Genomic DNA, 16,652 nt, shown 5'->3' with positions numbered 1-16,652 from the left:
GCTCCGCCGCTGGGGGAGCTTTGGGGAGCACTTGGCTGGCAGGCTTTCGCTCTACGGTGGCCGACACAGGGGTAGCACAGCCCCCCCCCCCCACGACGACCAGTGGTAGGGGGGCGATCTGGGGACATGGACAGTTTTGCACCCCCCCCCCCCCCCCCCACTGCAGCGAGAGGAACACGCGGGCTCCCTCAACCCCCCCTGGCAGTGAGTCGGCAGGGGGGGCGGAGCTCAGCACCGACAAATTTCATGGCATACTGACTCCTGTTGCGGACATCAGGCCTGCATTGACCTGGTGGTATCTGCAGAAGGGGACAGGGGTGCCCCCCCCCTACATCGCTCGGCCATGCACGGCAATGGAGTTCCAGTGGGTGGATCCGGCGCGAGAAGGCGGAGGCAGCAGCCGCACGGATCCTCTGTATTCTGGGATGCTTCCCCAGGAGGGCTGGCGATCGAGATGGACAGTTGGAACAGCATTCGCGGGGGAGGCTTGGTCGGAAGAGGAGGAAGAGCCCCAGAGACGAGCAGCAGGATCTTCGGCTGGTGGGACTCGCGCCAGGCTGCTGGGTAAATCCTGTTACACTTTTTCTATTTTATGGCGGGTTGTGGGCCCAGGCCACGGCATGCGGGACAGGACCCGCGGTCAGGTTTGCGTGGGGGTTTGTCACCGGTTTTCTTTTGGCCCATGTTCACGCTGGTGCCAGGGTGGATACGGGAGTATGGGGGTTTCTGGGTAGATGGCACGGGTGGCGCGGCAGTAGTCTGATTCACGTAGAGGGGGTGCACAGGGGGCTGGGGGGTTTGGCTTCGGTGTCCCTTTCGAAGTGTTGAAAATGTTGGTTGGGCCCATCGGAGGTATGGGGGTCCCTTCCTGACATTACGGTGGTGACATTGGGGCTTCCAGTGTCCGGTGAGTAAGTACATGGTTAATTTTACTGTCGCGTTGGCAACATGAAGGTGTGCGGTAAGTATTTGGTAAGTACGCAAGTGGTGCATTTTACGGTAGCGTGGGTGACGTCGGGGTATCGGTAAGTATTTGGTGAGGGGTTATTGATATAAGCACGGATATGTAGGACTGCATGGATTAAGGGCGTCAGGCGCGGTGGTTGTTTAGTGGATAGGTGTGGCCGGTTGTTAGGTTAGTGGGTGTTGACGGAAATGCGGGTCTGGATATGTGGCCGACAGGGCGAGCGGTGGGCTTTCTCCATGAGCCGGTGGAGGGGGGTTCCATTCGCGTTCGTGCAGTACATCGGTGGGATACATGAGGTGCATCGACGGTATGGCTTCCAGTGGGGCTGCCTCAGGAGGTTGGGGTGAGTATGTTGGGGTTTCTGTCGTGCGTTTGTACGTAGCCATCATGACAGGGGGTATGGGTTACCATAGGTTGCGGTCTAATGTCAGCTGGGGGTTGGGCTGTTCGGTTCGGTCCTTTGGGGTTGAGAGATTTGTAGTCCTTGTTTGGGGGCGCTGTCCGCCTCTCGGGGGTGGGAGTCCAGGGCATAAGCTTGGTTTGGCTTGCGTTGGGTAGGTATCCCGGGAATGGGGCCTCTGTGCCGCAGCGACCAGTAGTTTTCTTTGTCCCGCATGACGGGGTTGGATCCCGGTAAGTTGGGTTAGGCGGGCCACAAAGGCAATTGGTCACTGTGCTTTACCTCACCCTTCCGGGGTTTTGGCAGGCATGTCTGTCATTGGTGCTCCAAGCAGCGTTGTGACAGTGGGGCCCAAGGGAGGGTCTGGTTTGGTGCGGGTGTTTTTGTGGATCCAGAGGCGGTGGGTTGTGTGTTTTTCTGAGACGTCACAGGTTTGCTGATACTTCATTGCTAGACCAGCGCATAAAGGGAATCGACTCTCGTTGCTCCAGGACACGGAGCACACTGTGTCGTTTTCGGATTTGCCGGAATTCATTTCCGTATTATTTATTTACTTTCAGCTCATTTGGTTTGGTGGGTTTTTATCGGTGAGGAAGTTTCCTTGTTCCCGAGGGAAGGTTTCTCTCGGTAGTCTCCGTCCGGGCGGACGGGTCCAGCGCCTGGGTTAGCCCTTCTGGGAGGTCCGGTAGGGGGAAAAGCTCAGTAGGGGCGCAAGTGGGAACGGTGAGCCCAGAGGTGGGGGGCGGGTCTCTGTTGCTCCGTTGGGACGGTTTTGCCAAGTCCGGATTTTAGGCAGTTTCGGCTATAAAAATTAGGGGGTGTTAGGTGTCGGGACACAACATGGACTAACAGGGTCATAATTGTGGTGGTGAATTCAGTATGTGGGCGGCCCGATGTGACTAAAAGGGGGGCCGCTGGGTACCTGGGTCACACGTCGGTGGTAATCATGTGCGCCAACGGGCTATTTGGGATTGGACGAGGGTTATGACGGTGGTTTTTGGCACGTCCGCAGGGCTTTCTTGGGGGACGTTGGCGGTGGGTCCTACATCATTGGTCGGTCGATTGGGTGATGGGCCGATCGGTAGAGGGTGTGAGAATAGCTTCATACGCACTTCATGGGGAGGTCAGCTGGTGCTGGGTTGGAATGGCAACGTTGGTCAGTGGGCAGCTGGAGGTGCGGTCAAGGTGACGGAGTGACCCCCATGCTGGGGGGTCCCATATGTGGACCCGGTTTTTCCGGCGGCATATAGACATAGTTGGGGTTGGAGGGGCACCCAAGGGTAAGGTTTTCCCCTTGTGTGCTGTGGCGGGAGTTGGTCTTTGCAGGTGAATGAAGAAACCTCGGATAAGGAGAGTCCGGGACCCATGGTGGTATGGTTCCCAATGGTGGTATTCCAGCTAACGGTGGTTTAACTGGAATTTGGTTAACGGGTGCTGCGGTCAGTTGGTCGTCTCCGAGCCAGTATGTCGGCGAGAGGCCTATTATCAGATTTAAAAGGTACCGCAGTGCATTACTATTATTAAATGGATGGTATGTGAAATGCCTGCAAAGACCAATGCAAATATCAGATGTTGATGGTTATGTTCATTTAAATTTATGGTTTAATAAAGGGGCTGCTATGGCCAAAGTTTACTCCAACCTGGTGTGGTCTCTATTAATGGGAAGGATGGTAAAGGGGCTGTAGCAAGCATTGGTCAGACAGTATGTAAGCACAATACATCTGTTATACAATAGTCAAGGAAAGCCCGGAGCGAAAAGAAATAAAATGAAGAAATAGCGTAGGGCTGGGCATGACAGTGTTAACAGGGTGCAGAAGTGCGAGGGCTTGCATGATTGGAGGAGCTTGGGGAGGAGGGGACAGGAGAGTAAAAAGGAGCTGGCCCCTCCCCCAGGCATCAGTTCAGCGTACAGGAGCAAGCTTCCCACCCACCCTCCCTGTTTTGCTTTCGTTGATTAATTTGTCTTCTTTTTCTAACAGATTGGTTTGTTCTCTGGATGTCGTGGTAGCTGGCGGGAGTTGGTCTTTGCAGGTGAATGAAGAAACCTCGGATAAGGAGAGTCCGGGTCCCATGGTGGTATGGTTCCCGATGGTGGTATTCCAGCTAATGGTGGTTTAACTGGAATTTGGTTAACGGGTGCTGCGGTCTGTTGGTCGTCTCCGAGCCAGTATGTCGGCGAGAGGCCTATTATCAGATTTAAAAGGTACCGCAGTGCATTACTATTATTAAATGGATGGTATGTGGAATGCCTGCAAAGACCAATGCAAATATCAGATGTTGATGGTTATGTTCATTTAAATTTATGGTTTAATAAAGGGGCTGCTACGGCCAAAGTTTACTCCAACCTGGTGTGGTCTCTATTAATGGGAAGGATGGTAAAGGGGCTGTAGCAAGCATTGGTCAGACAGTATGTAAGCACAATACATCTGTTATACAATAGTCATGTAACTTACGTCATCTGACAGAACGTCGCCGCTCTGAACTGAGGACCTGATCAGTGTCGTGCACCTAGCACTCACCACTTGAACCAGGACAGGCAAGTGCTTCCTTTTTTAAATTTTTTTACAGTTTTTTTCTTTTATTTTTGGATTGCCATGCTAATGGATAAATAATTTTATCTATACAGTTTATACAGTATTTATTTATAGTAATAATATCTTTGAAGCTTGAACATTGTAACGTTCATCACTTCTCCTTTATTATTAAATAGGTCTCATCATCCAGTCACAGGGGGAGACTGAGGAGGAGGAGGAGGCTGAGGCGGCAATAGCCACATGTAAGTTAGTATAATCTTGCTGGTATCTGCTGCTGAGTGATCATACATGTTTCAATGTTTTTGTACTAGTGTGTGAGATTGTTGTACACTGCAGATTGTAATCGTCTTCTCTATAATAAATTGATCAACAGCTGCTGAGGCTGAGCAGGAGGTGGAGGAGACCTGCCCTGTAGAGGCTGCTGGGGATGCGCCGTAAGGTGACCAGCCAGATGTGGCAGATCCAGGGAGTAAGTACAACTTTTTTAGTATTTTCCAGGCAAATAGTATTTTAAATATGAAATGCTGGTGGCATACCTTGTCTAGAGAGCCCAAAGTTAACAGCCAAAGGCGATAAGTGCAGGGCGGACATGAAGGGTTTAACAGTAATGCAGAAGAAAGAATAAGGGAAGGACTAGGGAGCCTAGGGGGCGGGGTTAAGAAAGTTAATATAGTCTCCTGGGGCATGCTGGGAGTTAACAGAAGACAGAGGAAAAAGTTCCAGCATGGAGACTGTGGAGAGGCTTCTGGCGCAGCTGCGGGAGCAGGCGGCGGTCCGGGGTGAGGACTGGCTTTTAGATTCCCTGGGGGGTTTGGTGACACGGCCGGAGCCTGTGACTGCAGGGGGGCATAGGGTGAGCACACGGGCATGGAGATCCTGGCCGCCAGAGCGATTTTCACCCGACAGACAGGGGGGGGACAGAGGGCGGGGGGCAGCGGCTTGGCGGGACGATCGGCGGCACCCCCGGCCAAGAAATTGGCCACTGGCAGCATTGGGCTCCCGGGACAGGCTCCTGCACAGACCGGATCTGCCACGCAGGGGAGGCTCAGAGGGATGGGGATGGCACACAGAACGGCCAGGCGAGCAGCTTCAGTGAGCGCTGGCACCGCCCCCAGAACGGAGCTGCATACAAGAGTCACGAGGGGGAGAGCTGATGTCCCCAGGCCTGCTTCCCTGACGGCAGGGGACTGTTCTTTGGACCCCCTTCGGAGCGCGGGCCACGCCCCTGGAACGGAGCAGCAAGGAGACCTTAGGGGGGGAGAGCGACGGTTCCCAGGCCTGCGTTGGTGACGGCAGGGGACCACTGTATGGAGTCACTTCTGAGCGCTGGCCCCGCCCCTGGAGCGGAGCTGAGCAGTGGGGGGGAATGGAGGGGGCATAGGAGATCTGCTATCCCCCGGGCCAGTCACAGCCACGGCAGGGGATCGCCGCAGTCTGGGAAGGAGGCTGCCCAGGGACACAGCAAGCAAGGCTGGAGCCTGCGGGACAGTGGGTGCGTACGCCAGTTGGGGCAAGGCCACACGGAAGTCGGAGGGCGGTCATGCGGAGCGCAGACGGGCGCGGATGACAGCAAGCACAGCGGCAGCCAGAGGAGAGCATTCTGGCGGGTCCTCATCGTCGGAGGTGGAGCGAGAGCTGAGAGCCGTGGAGGAACTGGATGGGGCGGATGATGCGGCCCTCCCAGTCGGCAGGATGGTATCCGGAGTAAACGGGCAATCGGCTGATAGGGCGTCTCCTGTGCAGCCCGGTAAGTCATCTGCTACTTTACCAGGATTGTATACGTCAGGTAACTTGGAGCAGGGGGACCGCAGGGAGGGGGCATAGCCAGGGTTCGGGGACAGGGGGGGCAGGGGTTTCCCAGGGATTACAAGGTTTTTTGGTGGGTTTGAAAGAACTGGTGAGTTCGAAATGGGGGGTACGGCGCCAGTGGGGCCGGGGGCGGCATGGGTGCCCCCAGGGGGTGGTATGGCGCGGGCGATCGTAGCTGTGGCTCGGCCTGTTCTGGGACCTGTGGTTGGGGGGTCGGTTGTGGAAGAAGTGGGGAGTGACAAAAGTGTGGTTTCGGCAGGCGAAAAGGTGGCAGCATCTGGAGACAAAGGTGTGAGGCAGGACATTACTAGGCTGGCAGACGCGGCAAGATGTGAGGTCTACGTTTGTTTACGAGGGACCATTGGGGGCTCATCTAAAGCAGGAGGTCCGGGAAAAGCTGTGGAAGGGTGAGTATGTGGAGATCTTCTCTTTGTTGCCGCTGGAGAAGTTCAACTTGGATAGGGTGAAGCCTGACGATTCCAAGAAGGAGGATGAGGAAAAACTGAGATATCGCTTAATTCCCAGGACATTTGCAAATTGGTTACAGGCGTTTGCCATTATGGCCAGTGTCATAGGGGAAAAACACTCCGAGGATTAGATTAGGGAGGCTTACCGGGTGTACGGCGGAACTGCGTGGTTACGCTATGACGAACAGTTCAGACAGCGGAGAGCGGTGCGGCCGGACCTGCGATGGGACCACAAGGACATCAGCTTGTGGATGCATTTGATGATGACGGCGAGGGCCCCGGGGCAGTTTTTTCAGGAGGGGGGGCGGTGGACCATCGGCCCCTGGACAACCGGCCGGAAATAAAAAAGGGGTGTGTTGACAGTACAACTCGGGAACGTCTAAGTTTGGCAGTGGTTGCAGGTTCAAGCACGAGTGTTCGGGCTGCGGTGGATCTCATCCCGCATCCAGATGCTTTAAGCAAGGGAAGGGCTGACCGGGGGATGTTAGCAACAAGAGGGAGGACTCCGGTGATGGTGGCAAGGATGCGGCCGTTTCTCGGTAGGTATCCGGACAGGAGTGCAGCGAAGCTTCTGGAGGCTGGATTCACGGATGGCTTTAGGATTCCTTGCTCGTTGACGGTGATTCCCCCGTTGGCACCCAATTTGAAGTCGGCACTACAACATCCGGAGGTGGTTTCGGAGAAACTGCGGAAGGAGGTTGCATTGGGTAGGATGAGTGGCCCTTTCCCTTTGCCTCCTTGGGACGACTTGGTGGTCTCTCCGTTGGGTGTAGTGCCCAAAAAGGAGCCCAACAAGTTGAGGCCTATTCACCGCCTTTCCTTTCCAAAGGGTGGGTCGGTGAATGATGGGATCGATCAGGAGGTTTGCTTCGTGTCATACACGTCGTTTGACGCGGCAGTGAATTGGGTGCGCAGGTATGGCAAAGGGGCGTTATTGGCCAAGGCGGACGTGGAGTCGGCCTTTCGGTTGTTGCCAGTGCATCCAGATAGTTTTAGTTTGTTGGGGTGTCATTGGGAGGAGGGTTTCTATGTGGACCAGTGCTTACCGATGGGCTGTTCCATTTCCTGTGCGGTGTTTGAACAATTTAGCTCGTTCATTGAATGGGTGGTGAGGGATGTGTCGGGGGTGAATTCGATAATTCACTATCTTGAAGATTTCCTGTGCATTGGGCCGCCGGCTTCCAAGGTATGTGCAATATTGCTGGCGACGCTGCAGCATATTGCGAAAAAATTTGGCATTCCTTTGGTACCGGAGAAAACTGAGGGACCTCGAATGGTCATCGTGTTTCTGGGAGATAACAGAGTTGTTGGGGGTTCAGAAGGTTCAGCTGAAAAGATTGCAATCGGTCTTGGGAAAGCTCAATTTTGCCTGTCGGATTTTACCAATGGGCGGGTTTTCAACCGCAGGTTGGCGGCCAGCACAGCGGGTATCAGGGCCCCGACTCATTTTGTGCGATTAGTAAAATCGCATAAGGCGGACTTGAAGGTTTGGCAGACTTTTTTGGAGTTGTTCAATGGGCGGGCGATGTGGATGTCAGGGCCGGTCAGCAACTTTGACCTGGAACTGTTCACTGATGCGGCTGGGGCTTTTGGATTTGGGGCGTTTTTTCAGGGTCAGTGGAGCGCGGGTCCTTGGCCGCAATCCTGGGTGGCAGCGGGGTACACATCGAATCTGGTGCTGCTGGAGTTGTTTCCAGTGGTTCTGGCGGTGGAACTGTGGGGCGCCTCGTTCAGGGACCTGAAGGTGCGTTTCCATGGGGATAACATGGGGGTGGTGCAGGTCATTAATCGTAATACGGCCTCTTCCCCCCCTTTCATCCGGTTGCTGCGTCACCTGGTGTTGCGGTGCCTGCAGTTGAATGTGTTCATTCGTGCGGTGCATCTTCCAGGCGTGGAGAACGTGGTGGCGGATGCGCTGTCCAGGTTCAAGTGGGACAGGTTTCCGGGAGTTGGTACCGGGGGCGGAAAGGTTCGGGACTCCCTGCCCTACGTGGCTGATGGTTGGTGTGTAGGAGGGGCGGTGGGGCACATTATGGTGATCCGTGCTCATTTGGTTGCTAGGGTTATAAAACAAAACAAAAAAAGCGGAAAATTAGGGGAAATTTTATCCTGGGATATGTGGATTTGGGGTTGTGGTAGGCTGTCATGGGACAGGGTTGGTTGGAATTTGTTAGTTTCATGTTATGGTATTACTGGAATGTGGTGATCATGGCTGGTTTTTCTGTTTTTCTTCTGTTTCAGGTACGGCAAAAGGATTGGTCTGGATAATGGGCCATTCCTATGTGTGCCCACATGGTCTGGAATGGGGGGTTGGCCATCAGGCACTTGGAACTTGAGTTTGAGACTTGGAGATACCTGAGAAGGGATGGAGTTCACTTGAATGACGTGGGCATTGACCTGTGGACTCTTGGGATCCAGGATGGTATTGAGCGTGCGCTTCGGGTGTGGAGGGGCATGCGGTAGTAAGTGGGTTACTTCCTCATGCAGTGGCGGGTTTTTGGTCTGTGCAGGCGAAGCAGATATGGCAAAAATGGTTCAGGAACTATCGCTGGATGGGATCCTGATGGTGGTTTCCGGATAACTGAGGTTAGACGGAAAGTGCTATGGGGCACTGCGGCCAGCGTTTGTCTTTGAGCCTGCTTGTCGGCTTGAGGCCCATTATTACGCTTGGAGAGGGACCGCAGTGTCAAGTTGGTCATGGTTTCAGATGTTTGGTGATAATTGCCTGCACAGACCAATGCCATGCAGTGGTTGCTATTCAGAAGTTATATTGGGATATTGTTTGTTATTGTTTGTAATTTTATATTCTTGAGAGTACATATTTTCATACAGAGTTTTTCCTATTGGAATTTATTTGTTTATTTTGTTTAAAATAATAAAGTAGGCTGCTACTGCCTTTCTTACTCCAACCAGTGTGGTTTCAATTTAATGGGGTATAAGGTAAGGTTGGGGTTCTGGAAGCATCATATCTGGTATACCACAGTCAAGAAATGGTACTGCTTTATTCTACAAGGCTTTGGTTACCTGGAATTATTAATTACATTAGTCCCCCTCTGCAGCCGATTCCAGTCTTCCGGTTAACGTGACCTGTGCTTGTCACTTCCTCAATGTCGCTTCCCTGATCACGCCACCTTCTTGCTGCAGTTCCGATTCCCAGTCTGAGCCAATCACTGTTAATCATAATCGTCAATCAGCGTGAATAAAAAAGCAGGCTGGAGGGGGTGTGTCAGACAAGAATCTGCAGCTATTGTCCCTGGACATGTTCAATCTCTGGCATGCCCCTAATGCATGCATTAACACTTTCCTCATGATGTCTGATTGTCTGGTGCCTCCTCTTTGTCATCATCTAAAGCAAAAAATCATAAATGACCTTGTGACTTCATAGATCTTTGTGCAGGCAAATGTCTCTAAAAATTGAGTCTTTAGGCTATAGTTCAGACTCCAGAGTGTATTGTGTTGCACATTGGCAACAGGCTGTTTGTTTTGCTTACTGACATATTTTACATGTACCCTGGAGTTTTTCTTTAACTGATGCTCATTTTTGTCTAGTGGTTTTTGTTTTAGAAGTTTTAGACATAGTGATCCTTGGATCCCCATTCCCCAGTGGTCGGACACAGTTTCCATGCACCCTCAGTTATTAAGACCTGCATAGGTCTTGAAGGCTCAGGGAGAGACCAGACCACTGCAGTAGCAGTGGGGAGCAGATGAAGCACTGGGATATCGAAGGTTCAGTAATTGTAATTCATGTAATCTCTGTTATACATCCTAGCCTAGACCAGGAGTAATAATCTACCTAGCCTAGAACAGAAGTGGGGCTTATTCAATCAGTGGCCTTACGAAATGTATAACCTTTAAAAAGTAGCCTGCCTAATGCAATGGCTTCTCTTTGGTGAGTGAGTGTAATGTAACTTGATATTAATAGCTGGTATAGCTTATATGTTTTTCTGCAAGTGCAACTGATCTTCCATATTTGTGACACTTAGTTAGTCTGGATGAGGTAGATTAGTTACGTGGTGGTCAGTGGTCATGGTCACTGGTCAGCACTTAGGCCTCCATTACACTTAAAAATTTTCTCCAGACGGCCGGCCGTGCGACCAAGAGGATAAAATCTTTGGGAGATTCCCATTTACAGTTACACTGCTCGGTGTGTAGAGGGGAATCCCTTTGTACTCTGGCTGGGGAGGACACACAGCTCCGCCCCGGTCAGAGTACAGTAAAGTACTACATCTTCCTGCACAGTTCTGCAAATCTGGGATGACGCAGCAAATTGACACAGATACCACTCTTCTACACACAAATTTATTAGGTGCATCTCACTGAAGTGAATATCAAAAATGAAAAACTGGTATATGTAGAAGTGAAAACATCTCAAGATGTTACATGATTGTCTACAAGGGCTGGGAGATAAATAATTGCCTTTATGTAAGGTTAGGGGGAAGAAGCCATGTGTAATGTATGTATTGTATTATCTATCTAATGTATTTGCTTTTCCTCACAGGTGAAGTATACATCCTTGAACTCCACGCAGTGGTTAAGAGTCCAACCTGCCCATGTGTGGTTAGCCTGACCATCCTTCCTCCCCAGCAGCTTCTCCAGGGCATGTTCCCTTCCACCCTCCACTATCCTCCCCCACCTGGACACAGCCATGGGTGCCGCCGCCTCCTCCTCCTCAGTGCCTCAAGTCGAGGTTTCCCCACCCCTCCCCCCCTCCAGAGCCACATTTGGATTACCTGCGGTGCATTGTGGAGGTCCCAGAGAGACATTATGCCTTAACCAGGAGGCTATGTCGCTCCTTGGACCTCCACAATCGCCATCAATATGTGGCTCTGGAGAGGTGCCAAAGGAGCCTTCAGAGGCAACTGGAGGCTACTCGGCACCTTGGTGAGCAGATGACTGGGATCAATATGTCCCTACAGCGTCTGCTCACCAGGTTGGGGGAGGACATGTAAATAGTTACGTTTTATAAGTTTAGTTTTCTCTATTGTTCTATTTTGGTTTTATTTTTCAAAATTAAAAATTTGTTGTTCAGAACTACTTGTTTTCTTGAGTTTTGCTTTCCTTGTTTGATTCATTATGTATGTGATGTTTATCTACCATACTCCATTTATTGTTACAAACTTAGTAGAGGCCTTATAATTGTGGTTTTCCTACATTTAACCATCAGGCTGAACTTAAATTTAAATTTAAGAGATTTCTCTCTACATTATTTCACTGTGCAGAGGGTAATCCCATGTATAATGTGTCCAGCAGTGGTGGCATTATCAGGGTCGCAACAGTCGCAAGCGCGACTGGGTCCTGCAGTTCTCCACCACTTCAGGGGGCCGACTGGCCGCCCGCCCGACGCGTGAAGGGCCCTCCTGCCTGTCCGGGGTTTGTGTCTGTCGGGTTCATGCCGCGGGGAGGGGGGCTTTCACCCACTGCGAGGGGAGAGACCGTGAGAGAGAAGCGCTCCGCCCCGCCTATCCACAGGTAGAGAGACTGTAAGGGAGGTGGAGCAGACACTGAAAAAACTGAGCAGATCAATTCAGTGAAGGCGGCGGAGGAGCTCTCCCCTCTGCTACTGCGCAGTGTTTAGGGGTGAGATCGGTGGTGGGGGGGATGGGATCAGTAAGAGGTCCCCCTCCAGTACCACCATTGCCCCCCTCCAGTACCACCACTGCATTGGTGACACAGGCTGCACTGGTGGACACAAGCTGCACTGGTGTCACACGCTGCACTGGGGGACATAGGCTGCATTGGGGTCACACGCTGCACTGGTGGACACACACTGCATTGGGGACACAGGCTGCACTGGTGGACACACGCTGCACTGGTGTCACACTCTGCATTGGGGACACAGGCTGCATTGGTGTCACATGCTGCACTGGGGGACACAGGCTGCATTGGGGACACAGGCTGCATTGGGGACACAGGCTGCACTGGTGTCACAGGCTGCACTGGTGGACACAGGCTGCACTGGTGTCACAGGCTGCACTGGTGGACACAGGCTGCACTGGGGACACAGGCTGCACTGGGGACACAGGCTGCACTGGGGACACGCGCTGCACTGGGGGACACGCGCTGCACTGGGGGACACGCGCTGCACTGGGGGACACGCGCTGCAATGGTGACACAGGCTGCAATGGTGACACAGGCTGCAATGGGGACACAGGCTGCAATGGTGGACACGGGCAGGCTGCATTTTTTGGGCATGGATAAAGTTGTTGTTCATAGAAGCTTCCTCTTGACAGTTATGGTAAGTTTGAATCAGAAACAGAAATGTTTTACTTTGTTATACATTGTAAAAAAAACATAGTATCAAAATAATGCTTTTTGGGGGTGGGGGGTTTTAAGGGGGGGCCTTCCTGATTTCTTGCACCGGGGCCCTGAGGTTTCTAGTTATGCCTCTGGTGTCCAGTCACGCCTTTCAGCTTTCCCCCCACCAGAATACACAGCAGATAGTTACAGCAGGGGTTAACCATACAGCCCTCAACAGTTTACAGGGCATAGGTTGAAGGCTTGCAATCATGAGGGCAACAGTTAACTGGACAGAGGTTTACAGGCTGAGGCTAGCGCAATCACAAGGGGCAACAGCTCAAAGGGCAGGCATCATTTCCAGGGCTTGAGTAACATGGCAGCAGGGTAGACTACTCACACTGGTGACTTCAGACAATTGCAAATGGTCATGAAACAGGCGGTGTCATTGTTATGCAGTAATCTTCCTCTGTCTGCTTACCTCCCCTCATGTGTTCAGACTAAGAGGCCAGCCACTTCTACCTGGTGGTTTTTATAACCTCTCCTCTAAGCATGGCTCCACCCCAGGTCCTATCAGGGAACCCTATATTAACCTGTGCACTGCAAGCTAGCGGTGATTATTAACCACTATCCAAGGTGTGTTTGGCTTCCTGGTTCCTGCTTGCTGTGTGCTCTATGTTTGTCTCTGTTACTGACATTGGTGTGTTCTCAGTGATTCCTGTCTGCTTGTGACCTTGACTTTTTGGCATGTCCACAGCCATCCCTGTCTGCCTGTGACCCGGAACCTTTGGCGTGTACTCTGTTGTTCCTGTCTGCTAGTTGCCCTGAACTCTGCCTTATCCCCTTACTATCATTGTCGTCCCAGCCTGCTGCTTCCTTCTCCTGTAGTCTACTGTGAGCGTGAGCTGTGAGACTATAGGGGCCGCGACCTGTAGCCAGACTGCAGCGAAGTCCTTCCTCACCACTGGAGGCTCTTCTGAACACCTGCTGGCTCTTAGACTCCGCACCCAGGGGAAATCTATGCTCCAGCTCCCATTGGGACCTGTGTTAGTGATCCTGTAGACCTGTGTCCCGAATCTCCCTGGGTGCAATCCGCAGCAGTCAGTCCTAAGGTCCGCTACCTGTACTTAGCGGTGCACTTCTGACTTCTACGGAGTGCATCTGTCACCTGGTCTCAGGTGACCTGACAGGCAGAGGATCAGAGAGGGCCCTGGTGTCCCCAGGGTCAGAGATGGCAAATAGGAGGGGTCATGGGCATCTGGGTGCAGCTCAGCAGTGACCAACTAATCTATCTTGCATAGAATCACGTTTCCAGCTGTATGTTCCTTTGTTCTATGTTGTGTTGGTAACATATTCTGATCCTTGAGTTGACAGTCGCTTCATCAATAATAATCATTGTCTCTTATTTCCAGACCATCATACAAAAATGGTTAAATTAGCACACGTTGCTATTTGTATGTACAAAGACAGCAAAACGTGAGCAGTAGCGCCACGTCAAGGCTTCAACCCTTGCTACTGTCCATGACTAGTGTAGCCTGAATGTTCCCCTTCTATTATCCTTTCACCAATACCTTCCCCTATTAGAAACGAGACCACACCATAGGTTGGAGTAAACTGGCCACAACAGCCTTTATTAAACATAACTCAAAACTCACTCCAATAACTTGTAAATATGTATATAAATATATAAATCTATATAAATATAAATAACTTTATTAACATTAAACAACATTAAATAACATTAAATGCCCATTCTGGTGACCTCTGACGGTGATCCCACTTAAGCCAATACCAACTCACTGCGGTATACCTGACCAACGTTCCCAAAGGCCTCCACCTGTGACCGGTCGGAGACAACTTCCGCCAGTGAACATAATCGTATTCCATCCAACGTTCAGGAATACCCAGAGGGGCCAATCTTTTGATGAGCCCCCCACACCCTCAGATCCCTTCTGAGTAACTGTCTACCGTCAGAAACCACCAGAAACACACCACCACAGTCCAAAAGGGTGACTACCTCAACCTTGAGGGCAACCCCACACCTGAAGAGCCTTCTGTATGCCCTCCTGTAAACCTAAAGACCAAAGGTCGATACCCACGTCAGAGAGGTGAACGCCATCCTTCCTAAGATAAAGACCAACGTTCACCTCCAACTCCCGATGCCTCACCACAATTCCACCGTTCTGCACAACAAACCTCCCAACCACTTTGTTCACCATGATCCTGTTTTTTTCAATGCTCACCAAGGACCTAGCCCACCTCCACACCGTTCTGGCCACAATGTCCGACCATACCAAAATGGTACCCGGGAAGAGGACTCGCAAGCGCAAAACATCCGCCTTAATATCCGCTAATATGTCCTTCACCTTCCGTAAGCCCAGGTCGTTGCCCTCGGCGTGAATGACCAACACATTCGGGGGCCTGTCCCTCATCGCAAAGCGCTCAACCTCCCTCATCACACGCTCCCACCGCATGCCCGGGAATCCCAACCACATCAACCTAGCCTCCCGCCTGGAAATTCCCAATTGCCTGCCTGCCGGCCGAGCATCACCTCTCCTGGCCCCCCAGCACACGTACGAATGCCCCAGGATCCAAACAAGGCGTGAGGAACCTCCATCTGGAATGAAAAAACAGAACATATAACATATAACAACAAACCAACGTAATACACCACAATTCCTGTAATTCCCAACCCCACACCGCAAATACTCCCAGCCGCACCCCAATTCACCCCAGGATCAACTGCGGCCGGACATACGAACGGAACCTCTTAGGCCGCGTACACACGCGGGGACTGTTCGCTGAAACTGTCCGCTGAAACCAAGTTTCAGCGGACAGTCCGCTCGTGTGTGGGCTTTCAGCGGACAGTTTCAGCGAACAGTCCGCTGAACAAGGTTTTTCGGAAATTCTGAAAAACTGTCCGCTGAAACCTTGTTTCAGCGGACAGTCCCCGCGTGTGTAGGCTTGTTCGTCAAACAAAGTTGCGCGCATGCTCAGAAAGGATTTTCACGCCGAAAGTTATAATGCAGTGTATAGGACGTCGTATTTTTCGTCCCGTCGTACGTGCCGTTCACGTCATCGCGCACGGTTTCAGCAAACTGTTCGTCCGTCGTGTGTGGCCATGTCCGTCCATGCTAATTTTGAGCGGACTGTTTGCCGAAACTGTTTGACGGACAAAGTTGGGCGAACAGTCCCCGCGTGTGTACGCGGCCTTAGACTCCCACTGTCCGATCCGGCGAACAACCGCCTCATCCAGCCCACATCGAGCAGCCTCAGTGGCCGCCCCAATCCGGAAGGAGTGTGACGTGTACTCCCAGTCATCCAAACCCACCGCCCGCAGGCACCGCCGAAAAACCGACACAAATTGAAACCTAGAGAGAAAAGAGCCCTCCGCATGCCACAAAAAGGGGCCCGACCCCGCCGGCCGCACCGCCCGAAAAGCCCTTACCGCCTCCACAGGGCACACAGCCGAGCGCGGCAAAGGCAAGCAGTGTAACCACCACTCCCCTGCCCCGTTGGTCAGTCTTGGACCTCCGCAACCGTATACTCACCCGATCAGCAGCCACCTGTACATCCTGATCCAACAACCCCCCAGCAACCCGTTTAGACCGACACACCAACTCCCCAATCCTAAACGCCCCATAAAACGCCAACGAAAAAGCCGCTGTGAACAGGATGGCCTCGTAAGCGGAAGAACAAACGTCCACCAGCCGAGAACAAATCGCCACCAAATTATCAAACGACACCGGCCTGCACGCATCCCGACCTTTCCATTCCTTCCTATACCCCTTCAAAGTTTGCCGCACCCAAAAATCTTTAGTCCCGTCCGGCTCCCCCCACAACTTAAACAAAAAAGCCAACCCCACCAACTTCTGCTCAATCGACACAGGTGCCAATCCCATTTTGATGTTCTGTGCCACTCAATACAGTACCAAACAGCGCTGGTCGGAGCCCCGACCAACCACGCAAACCTCCCGCAGTAACGCCAACCATTCCGACCACACCCTAGAATAGGCCGCCCACGTGGACTCACTCAGTGACCTCTGAATCCAACCTGCGGCGACTCCAAGGGCAGCTCCCACATCCACCTGGGGCAAGGCGCCCCCGACTCCTCCGCTCCCGGCGCCAGCTGCCGGAACTTGTCCCACTGAAAACGAGAGAGCGAGTCAGCCAAAGAATTCTCCACCCCAGGTATGTGCACTGCATAAACGTAAACATTGAGCCGCAAGCACCGAAACACC

This window comes from Lithobates pipiens, unplaced genomic scaffold (assembly GCF_037356315.1).
Source record: "Lithobates pipiens isolate NorthernLeopardFrog02 unplaced genomic scaffold, aLitPip1_a1.2 Scaffold_28, whole genome shotgun sequence".
In the NCBI taxonomy this organism is placed as follows: Eukaryota; Metazoa; Chordata; class Amphibia; order Anura; family Ranidae; genus Lithobates; species Lithobates pipiens.
The sequence above is the reverse complement of the archived record's forward strand: the minus strand, read 5'-3'. Positions refer to the sequence as shown.